Genomic DNA, 14,185 nt, shown 5'->3' with positions numbered 1-14,185 from the left:
CGTAGCTCTCCAGCTAGTGGAATCTTGGTGTAGGGAGCTGTGAGATACAACAACAAAGCTGATTCTGTATTGTTGAAAGGACTCACTAATATATAGCAAGAATGGCAACTCTGTTATCACGATCAGGGTACCGAATAGCGTATTCCCACTGGATGCAAGAAATGAACAGACCATGGACTAGCATGCTTGGTCCCCTGATTCATCACTCATAGAGCATGTCTGTAATGTGACAGGAGATGTATATTTCCATACCAGCAAAATTCATAGTCAAGACAGCATTTGTTTCAGGTGTGGCAAGAAACTCTCCAAGATGATTTACAGAAAAAGAAGGTATCCACCCCTACAACGTTCGCATTTCCTACTCCTGTCGATGGTGGACATTAGTGCAAAACAAAATGAAAGTGTAATTGCTATGAACATCTTCACAAAATTTGATAAATTATGGACTGATACTTCATAGGGTAACAATTTCCATTTATGTCTCTGTATTATTATTTACTTTGATTGTGTTGAACTGATACTCACTTATTAACTAATAAAGGTAAAAATTAATTGTGTAAACCCTGACTCATCTGAATGATATGTATAAACAACCAACTAACATTAACATTGAAATTAAATAAATGTTACAAATTACCTTTGGGGGTGCCTGTAACACTGCAGCATACTCCAACTAAAATCTTCCAAGAGATACATAGGAATGATTCTTTGTACCCTTGCTCTCAACATTTCGTGCCTTCACTATCAAAAACATTATAGAGGATTGTATAGTTAAGTTGCACCAGTGCCGCTGCTCTCACTGTTGTCAGCACATACCCTGGGGGAAATTGCTGACACAGTATTACGACCATAGGTGGTAGTGCAAATTCAGCTGATGTGCGAAGTACTAACATTACATCTGCTAGATGAAGTGAATGTGTGCTTTACTAAAGTAAATAAGTGTATGGATAGCAGCAAGGGTGATTTAAGTGAGGTAGTGTATGGGTGATTATGGGTGTCATTTAGCAGCAGAGGAGCCGTGCCCAGATGTACAGGGATGCACATGTGCCAATGATTTTTGTGTCATGCAGAGTTGTGCTGCAGACAGTAACTTTGTTGTAGATTCTCTGGAGGATGCACAGGAAGTGGTTGATCATGCTGCAGATGTTGTGAGTAATGAACTGGTACAGATGAATTTCTTTCTTAAGGATGCAGATCTGTTGCCACCTGTGGTGGCATCGCCTCATCAGCAGCAGGAAGGGGGTAGGAGAAGAAAGAGAAAACATGTTTGTAAGGTTAATGATCAGGGCGACAAGGATGAATCTTTTGAGGAATGTGTACCTGAAGATCAGAAGGTTATGGAGCATCAAGCACTAGGTCACAACCATGAGAAGTAGCAGGAAGCACAGATTGCTGATGCAGTTTGCAAGCTATTTGCAATGCAGCTATAGTTCACTGTACACAATGGTTGTAATGTAGGTAAAAGGTACTGTGCAAGCCTAGGGTTAGATTTTCAATTCAATCAGCTTGCCATAATTGACGTTTGGCAATATGTGGTGAAATTTAGGTGGACAATGTTCCAGCTGGAGGAGCTGTCGCCAATTAAATATTGTGACAAGGTTTGTCTGTCTTGAGAGACAACCGGTTAAACTGTGGACAAAATCATTACAGCTTTATTTACATGATATCATGCCGCAAGGCACCAGGAACTTGCTTCGGTTGAACAGGGGTTTGAGAAAGCATAGCACTGTGAGAAGAATTCCTTATGTGATTGGCACTATCATGAGGGAAATAAGTGGAACTACCTGTCAGGTTATTGTGTTTGGCCGTACCATATGGAGATTTTGTGGGTGTGTAGTCTTTGAGGTGTGCTTTCTAGGGAAATGTGAGGAGAACTGTTGTCACAGAGACAGAGTCCTGAGAAACGTGGCCGAAGAAACCACTGAATAGACAAAAAGAGACACTGAGCATGAAAAAAACAGATGAGTTGGACTATTTACTATTAAAGGTGGTTTGTTAAAGATAATTTGTCAAGTGAGAAAGAGTTGTCCAGTATTATTTTTAGTTGCTCTATACTTGTTGGTGATGGTGTTAGAAAGGTGTTCTTTCATGCAAACATTTGTTGTGATTAATGGCAGTAATGTGGTTTTCAATTATTAAGATGTTTTATGAAGATGTTACAGATTTTTTCTTGTGCTGTAAGACACTGCTGAGACTAATGTCACAGTGTCCTTAAGCAATTTATTGATTGCTAGTTAGTGAGGAATGTTTTTGATTTATGGTATGTTGGAAATTTGCCAGTGGTTATGTGGACTATTAGGAGTCAGTGTAAACAACTGTATTCTGTTCTATGTATTTTTGTGAGGAATTTATTAAGCCATATATTGTTTAATAGTTGTTAAGCGACAATAAATAAAAGTGGGGAATTTGGTAACATTACCCTGTTAGTTTGTATGTAGTCATTGAGGGAAGTTACTGATCAAGCATAAAAATGAAAAGCCAGTGGGCTAATACTGTAGGTTAAATTCAAAGTCAATGAACCTTGTGGTTCAAACTGACTAGTCTTAAGAAAAATGTATGTATCAGTGTGAGAATGCATGTTGAGTCTTTGCAGAATTACCCTGAGCTAATATCCAGAGACTGGATGTAGCAGAGAGGGGAGTCGTGTAGTGCTGGCACTATTTTTTTGGTGCTGTTGTGTGCAATAGTGACGTTTCCATAGTTGTTGCAAATGGACATGGAAGCCAACAAATGCAGAACTAACCGAAGTGCTATTACATCAGATGCAGCAATTTCCACCTAGAGGCCCGAGCCAGGGGCACCAAGCTAGTAATGTTGATACAGCAACAAGACAGGGCTACTGCAGCTTCAGCAGTATAACACTTCTAAGCTCTGGGATTGTTTTGGTGTACATGGTTGGCTGTTGGCCAGTTGTTACATCAGTGCTGCTGTACTTGCTGTTGTCAGCACATGACCAGGCATGTGTGTTTCTGCCACGGACTGTCACTGCAAACATTGCAATTTGTTCTCCAGTACCTGCCACCATAGAGGTCATCCACCTTGGGAATAATATGGATTAATTTCTCCTAGCATGACATGCTTCAGCTTTTGATAATACAGGATGGTCCATTTGCAATGGACACAAATTTTTCCTCATGTCAGGGCATTGATTATTATGTGATGCCTGGCGTGAAAAAGATTTGTTTGTGCATGGTGACATGAGAACATAATACATTTGATTTGACATAGTGACTGAGATTCAGTCTAGCAAACTGTAAAGAAAAATAATTTGGGAGTGAAAGATGGATCAGAGGGAGGCAACGGGTGTATGGGATAGGAGTTTGGAAAGGAGAGGCAGCAGGTGCATGGAACTGGAATTCAACACACAAGCCCTTGAACCAGTGAGTCCACGCAGCAAACAGTGATGACGTGGTGGAAAGGGGAGGGGAGGTGAATTACAATGGTGTGATAGAAGAGAGGAAGGGGAGACCATTGAGTTGAGAGTGTGGGTGCAGTGGTTTATGAAAGACTGAGGCCAAGAGGACTGCAGGAGTGAAGAATGTGTGACAAGGATAACTCCAATCTACATAGTTCAGAAAATCTGATGCAGAGGGTGTATTCAGATGGTACAGATTTTGAAGCGGTCATTGAACTTGAGCACACTGTACTCAACAGCATGTTCCACCACTGGGTAGTCAACTATGCTCCTGGTCACAGTTTGGTGGTGGCCATTCGTTCTGATGGATGGCCAATTGATGGTCACACCCATAGAAAATGCTGTGCAGGAATTCCAGCAGAGCTGGTATATGACAGGTCTAGTTTCATGGGTGCCCTGTTTCTGAAGAGATAGGAGAAGCCTGTGACAAGACTACAGTAGAATGTGTTGGGTTGGTGAATCAAGCAGGTCTTGGAGTTGAGTCTTCCACGGGGACATAACCCATGTGGCAAGGTGTTGGGAGTGGGAGTGGGATAGGGATGAACCAGGATGTTGTGGAGGTTGGGTGGATGATGGAATACTGCTATAGGTTGGGGGAAGGACAGTGGGTAGGATGTCCCAAATTTACAGGCACACTGACCTTCAGCATACTTGGCAAGGTAATTCTTATCACCGCAGATATACCATCCACAGGTGTACATACAATATGTGAGTGATTTTTTGGGACAGCTGTAGAAATGCAGGCACTGCTGATAGGTAGTAGACTTGATAGGGACAAAGGTGTGGATGGAGCCATCAGAGAGGTGGAGGTCAATATCCAGGAAGATGGCATGTTGGACTGAGGAGGACCAAGTGAAACAAATAGGAGAAAAGATGTTGATGAAGTGGATAAATGAGGATTGGGTGCTTGGCCCTAATGTAGATCATGAAGATATCATCATTGAACCTGAACCACACAATGCCTTTGGAGTTTTTGAAGGCTAGAAAGGTTTCCTTTAGGAGGCCCATAAACAAATTGTCATAGGAGAGGATTGTCTGGGTGCTTGTGGACCTACAAATGTGTATCTTTATTGAATAAATAGTTTCTACAGCGAAACAGACTGACAGCCTGATCAAAACCAGTGATTTCACTCTCAGTAAAGCACTCAGCCAGCTAAGGTCACTATGTCAGGCAAGAGCAACTTCCACACCCAGCAGAGGCAGCAGATGCACTGAAGTTAGTGCCCAACATTCAGCATTCACAGTGCCCCACCACCTCTCCAACATGGCGCACAACCAGGTAGTAAAGGAAGGGGGCAGGAAGCGGTAATTGTGTAAAACAGATGTGATGTAGCGAGGATGCTCATTCTGCAGCTATCACAGAAGATGTCAGCTAGGCACACTGTCAAAATACAATGTTATATAAACATCTGTATCCAGCATGTCACCACAGTACAAAAAATTTGCCAGAAAAGATTAAGATCGCACATGTTCAAAGTCCATTAACTAAAAATTGGAAGATAAAGTCCAGGCTGAAGTCGTTGTCTACCACAATTTAAATTTGCCAGAATTTTCACAACAATGCATATTCTGCCTCAAACGGACATCTGCATTGTGGGAACAGGTTCAGGTTTGAATGTATTTAACCAAAGATATATTAATTTGCATTGGTATGTTCCAATCATGTTAGCCACTAATGTGTTAAGTCAGGGAGGAATACATAAAAGAACAATTGTGTCCAGTTCATGTACAAAGAAAATATCTAAACTTTTACTATAAGGAGTAGGCAGAGCAATAAGTTGTAATTATGCTGTAAACAGTCAAGTATGAAACCAATTTAACCATTATTTAATATAACAGTAGGCAGTGAATTCAATGAAGAAATACATTCTTGAACAATTGAGTTAGAAACACCTCCCTGGTAGCATGTGGCACCCCATTTTTGCCCTGATGGCATCAAAAGCCAGAGAGCCACCCTGATGCATGACCACTCAGTCACTATCTACAGCTCACAGAGATTGGCAGGAGCTGAGCCCAAAGCATGCACCTCTTAGTCAATAGCAACCAAGGTGTGCCTAATAGGAATGAGATCAGGTAACCTAGAGGACAATGGAGCACTTTCATGCCAGTGGAGATTTCTTCAAATCATTTTTACACAGTCTGAGGTAAAGTGGTAATGTGTTCTCTTTTTGAATGCACAGATCAACTGCAGGGCACTGTTGATAAGAAAATGGATGCACACTGTCACTGGTGTGCAATAATGTGTGTACTATTGACAACACACATACTCTAAAACACATATGAAAATCTGATATGTGTCATTCCTAAGATTTCAGACTGGAGAAGGCGCATGAAGTTTTGAGGTGGAATGACATTCAGAAATATCGTAATATTGCAGTGTTCAGTAAAGTGATTTCATAGTTTGGTGGTGTAGCTGACAAACTGATTAGCAACTACACTATGGTAGGACTTGGACTGAATTTCTCTTTTGGAAATTGTTTTTTGTTTTTCTTTGTTAATTTATTTATCTAAAAAAATGAAATTAACAGAACAAACAATTCTTGAGTCTTAATGATATTTTTTTTGTAACTCAAAAGGGCACTGTTTGTTGTTTCTTTACAACTTAACACATGATCCAAAGACTTTCCATTTCAGTGACCATCTTCCTCTTGCAAGAAAGGGAGTCCATGAGGTGAGTAATGAATCTCTCATTTTCTGTCATCTCTTCACAGACAGCAAGATCGATGTCCCAAAGGCCATTGGAGGTTCCTGACACAGTGTCAGCCCAGTTTTTTTACATGGTCTTTTTTGTGTCCACCCATATGTTTTCAATGAGGCCGAGGTCTGGTGCAGAAGGAGAAGAGAGACTCATTCGGTTCTGCCAAGCACTCCTGCACCACAGCTGATATGTGTGTTGGAAACTGATCCTAATCAAAACCATTTAACACTTTCCCCATAGTTTTCACACAGATTGGATGTCCATCTACATCTACATGACTACTCTGCAATTCACATTTAAGTACTTGGCACTACCATTCCACTCCCTAACAGCGCGCGGGACCTGAAGACTTGGCCGTATCAAGCAATTTGAGTTGCTTCACAACCCCTAAGGTATCTACTTTTAAGAAACTCATGCTAGCAGCTGTTCGTGTTTCAAATCCTGGAACATTCCATTCGTGATCCCTGATGAATGAATTTCGGAAAACTGCGTTCAATAACTCCACTTTAGCGGCACAGTCGTCGGTAACAGTACCATCGGCACTGCACAGCGAAGATATTGACTGTGTCTTGCCACTTTTGTACTTTACATACGACCAGAATATCTTCGGATTTTCTACCTAATTTCGAGACAATGTTTCATTGTGGAACCTATTAAAGGCATCTCGCATTGAAGTCTGTGCCAAATTTTGCGCATTTGTAAATTTTAGCCAATCTTCGGGATTTTGCATTCTTCTGAACTTCGCATGCTTTTTCTGTTGCCTCTGCAACAGCGTTCGGACCTGTTTTGTGTACCACGGGGGATCTGTTCCATCTGTTACCAATTTATGAGGTATGATTCTCTCAATTGCTGTTGCTACTATATCTTTGAATTTGAGCCACATCTCGTCTACATTTGCATAGTCAGTTCGGAAGGAATGGAGATTGTCTCTTAGGAAAGCTTCTAGTGACACTTTATCCACTTTTTTAAATAAAATTATTTTGCGTTTGTTTCTAGTGGATTTCGAAGAAACGGTATTGAGCCTAGCTACAACGACCTTGTGATCACTAATCCCTGTATCAGTCATGATGCTCTCTATCAGCTCTGGATTGTTTGTGGCTAAGAGGTCAAGTGTGTTTTCACAACCATTTACAATTCATGTGGGTTCGTGGACCAACTGCTCGAAATATTTTTCGGAGAAAGCATTTACGACAATCTCGGAAGATGTTTTCTGCCTGTTTTGAACAAGTGTTTTTGCCAACATATTGAGGGGAGATTGAAGTCCCCACCAACTATAACCGTATGAGTGGGGTATTTATTTGTTGCGAGACTCAAATTTTCTCTGCACTGTTCTGCAACTATATCATCGGAGTCTGGAGGTTGGTAGAAGGAGCCAATTATTAACTTAGTTCGGCTGTTAAGTATAACCTCCACCCACACCAATTCGCACCAAGTATCTACTTCGACTTCACTACAGCCAATTATTAACTTAGTTTGGCTGTTAAGTATAGCCTCCACCCATACCAATTCGCACGGAGTATCTACTTTGACTTCACTACAAGATAAACCACTACTGACAGACACAAACACTCCACCACCAATTCTGCCTAATCTATCTTTCCTGAACACCGTCTGAGACTTTGTAAAAATTTCTGCAGAACTTATTTCAGGCTTTAGCCAGCTTTCTGTACCTTTAACGATTTCAGCTTCTGTGCTTTCTATTAGCGCTTGAAGCTCAGTGACTTTCCCAGCACAACTACAACAATTTACAACTACAATTCCGACTGTTCCTTGATCCAAGCACATCCTGTATTTGCCATGCACACTTTGAGATTGCAGCCCACCCCATACTTTCCCCGAGGCCTTCTAACCTAAAAAACCGCCCGGTCCACGCCACACAGCCTCCGCTACCCATGTAGTCGCCAGCTGAGTGTAGTGAACTCCTGACCTATTCAGTGGAACCCAAAACCCCACCACCCTATGGCGCAAGTCAAGGAATCTGCAGCCAACACGGTCGCAAAACTGTCTGAGCCTCTGATTCAGACCCTCCACCCGGCTCTGCACCAAAGGTCCGCGGTAGGTTCTGTCGACGATGCTGCAGATGGTGAGCTCTGCCTTCATCTCGTAAGCAAGACCGGCAGCCTTCACCAAATCAGATAGCCGCTGGAATCCAGAGAGAATTTCCTCAGATCCAAAGTGACACACATCATTAGTGCCGACATGTGCCACCACCTGCAGCTGGCTGCACCCTGTGCTCTTCATGGCATCTGGAAGGACCCTATCCACATCAGGAATGACTCCACCCGGAATGCACACGGAGTGCACACTGGATTTCTTACCCTCCTTAGCCGCCATATCCCTAAGGGGCGCCATTACGTGCCTAACATTGGAGCTCCCAACTACCAATAAGCCCACCCTCTGTGATTGCCCGGACCTTGAAGGCTGAGAATGATCCTCTGAAACAGGGCAGTCAGTGCCTGAAACCTGTTTGTCAGACACACCGGGGAGACTTTCTGATCAGCCTCCAGGGACGTCTTTCGTTGCCTGCCACACCTTGGAACGGCCTCCCAATCAACCACAGGCGAGGGCTCAGCCCCACTGCGGGCAGCAGCCGGGGCAACCACAGTGGCAGACCAATTTGGGGACAGACGGGATGAGGTTGATATCCCTGTGATACCCAAGTCCGGCTCCCCACAGTGGTGCCCATTGGCAACAGCCTCAAGTTGCGCGACCGAAGTCAGCTCCGCTTGCAGCTGTGAGCGAAGTGATGCCAACTCAGCCCTCATCCGAACACAGCAATCGCAGTCCCTGTCCATTCTAATCGATGTTGAACAACAGTTACTGAAACACGAGTCCATGCCTAGATAACGCAAGCGAAATATGCCAAGAATATATTAACTAACCTGTACAAATGCCTAACGACTGCACTACAATCTGCCTGAATTTACGATTATAGTAACTAAAACTCGAAATTACACCTCCTATACGAAACTCACATGCAATTTAAGTAAGAATCTGCGAAGTAAACACTAAAGCATGATGCTACAACTCTCAAATACTATAATACACCCGAAATTTATGAATTAAACAATGCAAGTATCCAAAAACACGCAAAGAAATTAAGAATTAAACTATGTAACAAATAAGTAAGCTAGGGGTATACGACTTGCTGCTGGCAGCTGCTTATCCAACAGCGGCAGGGAGCACATACGATGCCCATACGATGAGTATAGAGAACAGCATTAAGTTGCTCATGTACCCTGAAATATCCCAAGCCCACAGGAACATAACCTGTCCACAAGCTGACACCGTCACATAGACAATGTGAGATGACTTGCTGGACATACTGGTCCATCATTTGCTGTGGAAAATACTGATTTGTCAGAAAATGTTACAGTCCGCCTGTCACAATAGACACTAACTGGTAGAGGTGATGATCATCGTGGAGCTTCCTCTTGATGACCATATTTCCTTATTTGTAGTCCAGTTTCCTGCAGTTGGTGCCAAACCATGTCAACTGCCATAGGAAACACAACTGTAAAAAGAGAATTTTCTCTTGAGGTGTTTACAAGTTAATTATCCTAGATCAGTTATTAAACACCAACATCCAGTTCCCACACACTACTAGATTCTCCAGTGTCACGCCGTCATTTTATCCATTGTTATGCAGTGTAGTCAACAATTCTATACCATGTCCCTGGCTTTAATGCCTTCTTGTTCTCTTCCTCCACAAAGCAATGATGCAGTCATGAATAGACAGTAGACAATGAGTCAGAATACATGGCTAAGGAGGCTGGACTTGAAGTGAGGGGTTTAGGCATCTTACCTAGAATCATGTTCTGTCAGTGCCCATTTATATAATAAATAATGGTGTGATAATAGGCATGACTCAGGCCTCAGTCTTTGAAAAAACAGGTTCAACAGGTATCATACTTCAGCTGGACAGTTGGTGCAATGTTTAGTGCAATTACTTACCAACCAGAACATTTAGGGTTCAAAGTCCTGCAATTACTCATACTTTTTTTTCACTTGGATAGTTAAAAGTATTTAATAAAATTAACTGTACTTTTTGCAATAATTGTAGGGTAATATAATATTATAGGTATGAATAATACAGTAAGCAGTTATAGGTAATTGTATGGCATATAATTTCATATTATTATTCAGGCAGGCTCTTTCCATTAACTAATTACATAAAGAAGCATTTTCATGAATATAATCCAGGTTTCTTTTCTGACAACTGTTAAGAAAAAGAAATGGACATGTGCCAAAGTGTCTTTTATTCATTGTGCATGGTGCAGAAGATCTGTGCATTTTTAATTCTTGTATGACATTTATTAGCCAATGCATTGTCAATGCAAACTTAAGCAAGAGACAGCACTAATTATACTATGAAACAATAAATACAGTCATACGAAAATCTCATGTTTGTACTGTTACTGTTGCATAGACTGAAAAATCAAGTTTTGATAATCTAGCTCTATACTCCACAAACCACTGTGAGGTGCATGGCAGAGGTTACATTCCATTATACCATTTATTAGGTTTTCTTCCTGTTGCATTCACATAGGTATACATCAATTAAATAGTCACCTCAAGAACAAGCAGGCAATGAAACAAAATGCATTCCCACAGGTACATCGCAATGAAAGCTACAGAGGTGTATTCATCCACATGGGGATGAACTCGCTGTGAAACAGCAGAGAAGAAGAGATGGTAATGAACCAAGAAGTCCAAAACGGACGGCGAAAAACATGTACCCAGCATCAAAGTTAATTATTAGTAGTATCCTGCACAAAAGATCGGTAAGTGATAAATACAGAGACAGGATAAACATTCACATCAGAGAGCAGTGCAACACACTTAGAGCAGTTTTCGTGGATTCAAATAAATTTATTAGTGATAAATGTCTAGGACAAGATGGACTGCATCTGAACAGGCTAGGATCAGCAACATTCAGCAATATGTATAGTGATATATGTAAGATCATACTTAATAAGAGAAACTAGAATGCAAAGATGGGGGTGTAAAAATTGATAACGAAGTTGAAACAAAAATACACAAACAGCGTTTCAAACCAGACACCATTAGGAATATTCAAAAAAGTAACAATACATTTGTAATGCATTTGAACATAAATGGGTTAAGTTCAAATTACACAAAAGGCAGAAAAACAAAACTTAATGAATTGCAAATCATTTTGTCAGAAATACCAAATATCAAGATTGTATGCTTGAATGAACACTGGCTTACAAAGGATAGTATCAAAATCTTAAATAACCTTGATAATTTTTACGTTGCCAGCAGCTTTTGTAGAAGTAATGTAACTCAAGGAGGATCATGCATACTAGTGGAAAGATCAATGGAATATAAAGCAAGACTCGATTTCAATTCCCTTAATGAAGAATGTATATTTGAAAGCTGCTGCATAGACTTAGGGCACAATATTGTAATTTTATCTGTGTACATAATTCTCGATGCAGAAATAACGAAATATTTTTTGTCAAAATTCCAGTGTCTATTGCAAAAACTTCAAAAATAAACCAAGAAAAGAGTAAAAATAACCACTGATTTCAACATAGATCTAGCCAGTGAAGCCAATAACTCAACAAAATTCATTGATATGATTCAAATATTGGGCTTCAGTGCAAATTTCACTCGAGTTAATGAAGTGTGTGCAACCTGTATAGATAATATTTTAACCAATTACACTTATAATGAGGCAAATAAGTTTTGTTTAGACTTAGGACTTCCTAATGATTGTGCTCTTTTTATGGAGTTACCTAAAACAATAGAACCTTGCTCGAAAAAAACCTACACCAAACGCCAGTTCAGCAAAGAAAATATAAACTTATTCTGTCATAGATAAAATAAGTTGGGGTGGTCTATAGATAATAGTATTTCATGCTTTGAAAATTTTGCTACTTTCTTGGAAAAATTCCTGCTCTTTTTTAATCAAACTTTCCCTCTTACTGTACATCACATTGTATTGTATTGTACATTTATTGGTCCTGTGAATCATACGCTGTACAGGGGTACATAATGATATAGGACAAGTCAAATAATTTGCAATAAAGTTTAACAGAAAAAAGCTGTTGTATGGTTTTCAGTATATAGCAATATAACTCTAACATATGGGAATAACATTTCACAAATAAATTTTACATGCACACATTTCATACTTTTGGCCTTGATTATACAGACACACACATATATGTAATAGACCACATATAATACACAGATAAATTTAATGTACACATTTCTTATTTTGGCCTTAATTGTATAAACTATTTAAATTTTTCACATATTTACATTGTAGATAAAAATTCATCAACACTATAGTAACAATTCTGCAGCAAGTAGTCACTCACTGCAGTTTTGAATTTAAGCATGCCAGTTATTGCCTTAATTTCTTTAGGTAGTCTGTTATACAGTTTTTTCCTGCTTGCAAGGGTCCTTTTTGTTTTAGTGTTGTATGTGAAAACTGCATATGTAAATCTTGATTATTTCTTGTGTTGTATGAATGGATATTTTGGTTTTTTGGAGCAATCTTGTTATTTTCATCTATGATTTTCCTTATAAACATTATTGTTTCTAGGATATATAGGCATGGTAATGGAAGAATATGAAGCTTTTTAAATGAGGGTTTGCATGAAGATCGAGGGCTAAGCCTTCCATGGCTCTTATAATTCTTTTTTGTGCAATAAAACAGCTTTTGCTGGGTGGTGAATTTCTCCAGCAAATTACACCATATCTTAGTAATCATTCTGCTTGGGCATAGTACACATTTTTTTATGGCTTGCATAGATGTGCATCCAGCAAGAATTTTTATACTATAACAAATGGTATTTAATTTACTACATAGGTGTTGTGCGGGTTTCTGTCATCTTAGGTCATCTTGGATCCAAACTCCCAAAAATTTGGTGCTATTTACAATTTCAAGTCTTTCGCCTAACAGTTCTATGGTTGCAGTTAAAGGCTGTTTATTCTGCACTGTGTGTAGATTCATAGTGTTTGTTTTATGTGTGTTTATTATTAAGTTGTTCATTGCGAACCATTTTGATACATGTGTAGTGCTGTTTTTTATTTCATTTTGGAGCTCTTCTTGGGTCTTTCCTTTGATAAGTATAATTGTATCATCGGCATATTTAATGTACTTATAGTTAGGGCTGGATGGTTCCAGGTCATTTACAAACAGCAAGAACAGGATTGGTCCCAGTACGGAACCCTGCAGCACACCGTATTTAACACACTGTTTTTTTGATTGATAAAGAGTTAAATTTTTTCCTTCTTTGTACAAGACTTCAACTATTTGGTGTCTGTTTTGTAGATATAACTTTACCCATTCATAGGCTGGGCCTCGGACCCCAACATTTTCTAGTTTTATAAGCAAAAGACCATGGTTAATGATGTCAAATGCTTTTGAAAGACCTAAGAATATTGCTGCTATGTGTTCTTTTTTATCTAATGCATTTAAAGCTTCATTTAAGAAATCGATAATAGCTGTCTCAGTGGATTTACATTTTCAGAAACCATGCTGTGTAGCTGAGAAAAGTTTATGTTTTTCAATTAAATCTAAGAGTGTTTTATAAAAGATTTTTTCAATTATTTTAGAAAAAACAGATAGCAGAGAGACTGGCCTATAATTTGTTATATCTGTTTTTCCCCCCTTTTTGAACAATGGTTTCACTTTAGCTATTTTTAGCTTTCTGGGAAGATTCCCTGAGAAAGTGAACTATTGCATATGTCTACCATGGGCTTAACTACTAAGGGTGCACATTTTTTAATGATATTATCTGGTATGTTGTCAGTACCAGAGGAAAATTTTGATTTTAGGTCCCCTATTGTATTTAGCATTTCCTGTTCATCTGTTTGGTGTAGGAAGAGAGACTTGTTACTAGGGATAGTTTTAATCTGATTTGCAGTGACAGCATTTTGAAAGTTTTGCTTCACCAGAATCTCAGCTGCCTCAGAGAAACATGAGTTAAAATTATTTGCTATCTGCTGGGATCAGATATTACAGAAATGTCTTCATTCAGCTTGATATTATGGTAGTCTCTCCATTTTACTCCTGTTTCATGCCTTACAATCTC

The 14,185-nt window shown here is 39.7% G+C and overlaps 1 long non-coding RNA gene across 2 annotated transcripts in view; it reads left to right on the top strand.

Moving 5' to 3' along the window:
- The window catches only part of LOC126334091 (uncharacterized), a 32,812-nt gene that overhangs the window by 2,427 nt on the left and 16,200 nt on the right, over window positions 1-14,185 (top strand). For both annotated transcript variants that reach the window (XR_007564557.1, XR_007564558.1), the window contains exon 2: window positions 10,728-10,897. This is a non-coding gene — a long non-coding RNA (uncharacterized LOC126334091). The remainder of the gene's footprint in view (window positions 1-10,727; window positions 10,898-14,185) is intronic.

Source organism: Schistocerca gregaria, chromosome 2 (assembly GCF_023897955.1).
Source record: "Schistocerca gregaria isolate iqSchGreg1 chromosome 2, iqSchGreg1.2, whole genome shotgun sequence".
Classification (NCBI taxonomy): Eukaryota; Metazoa; Arthropoda; class Insecta; order Orthoptera; family Acrididae; genus Schistocerca; species Schistocerca gregaria.
Note: the sequence above shows the minus strand (reverse complement) of the source record. Positions and strands in the feature narration are given on the sequence as shown.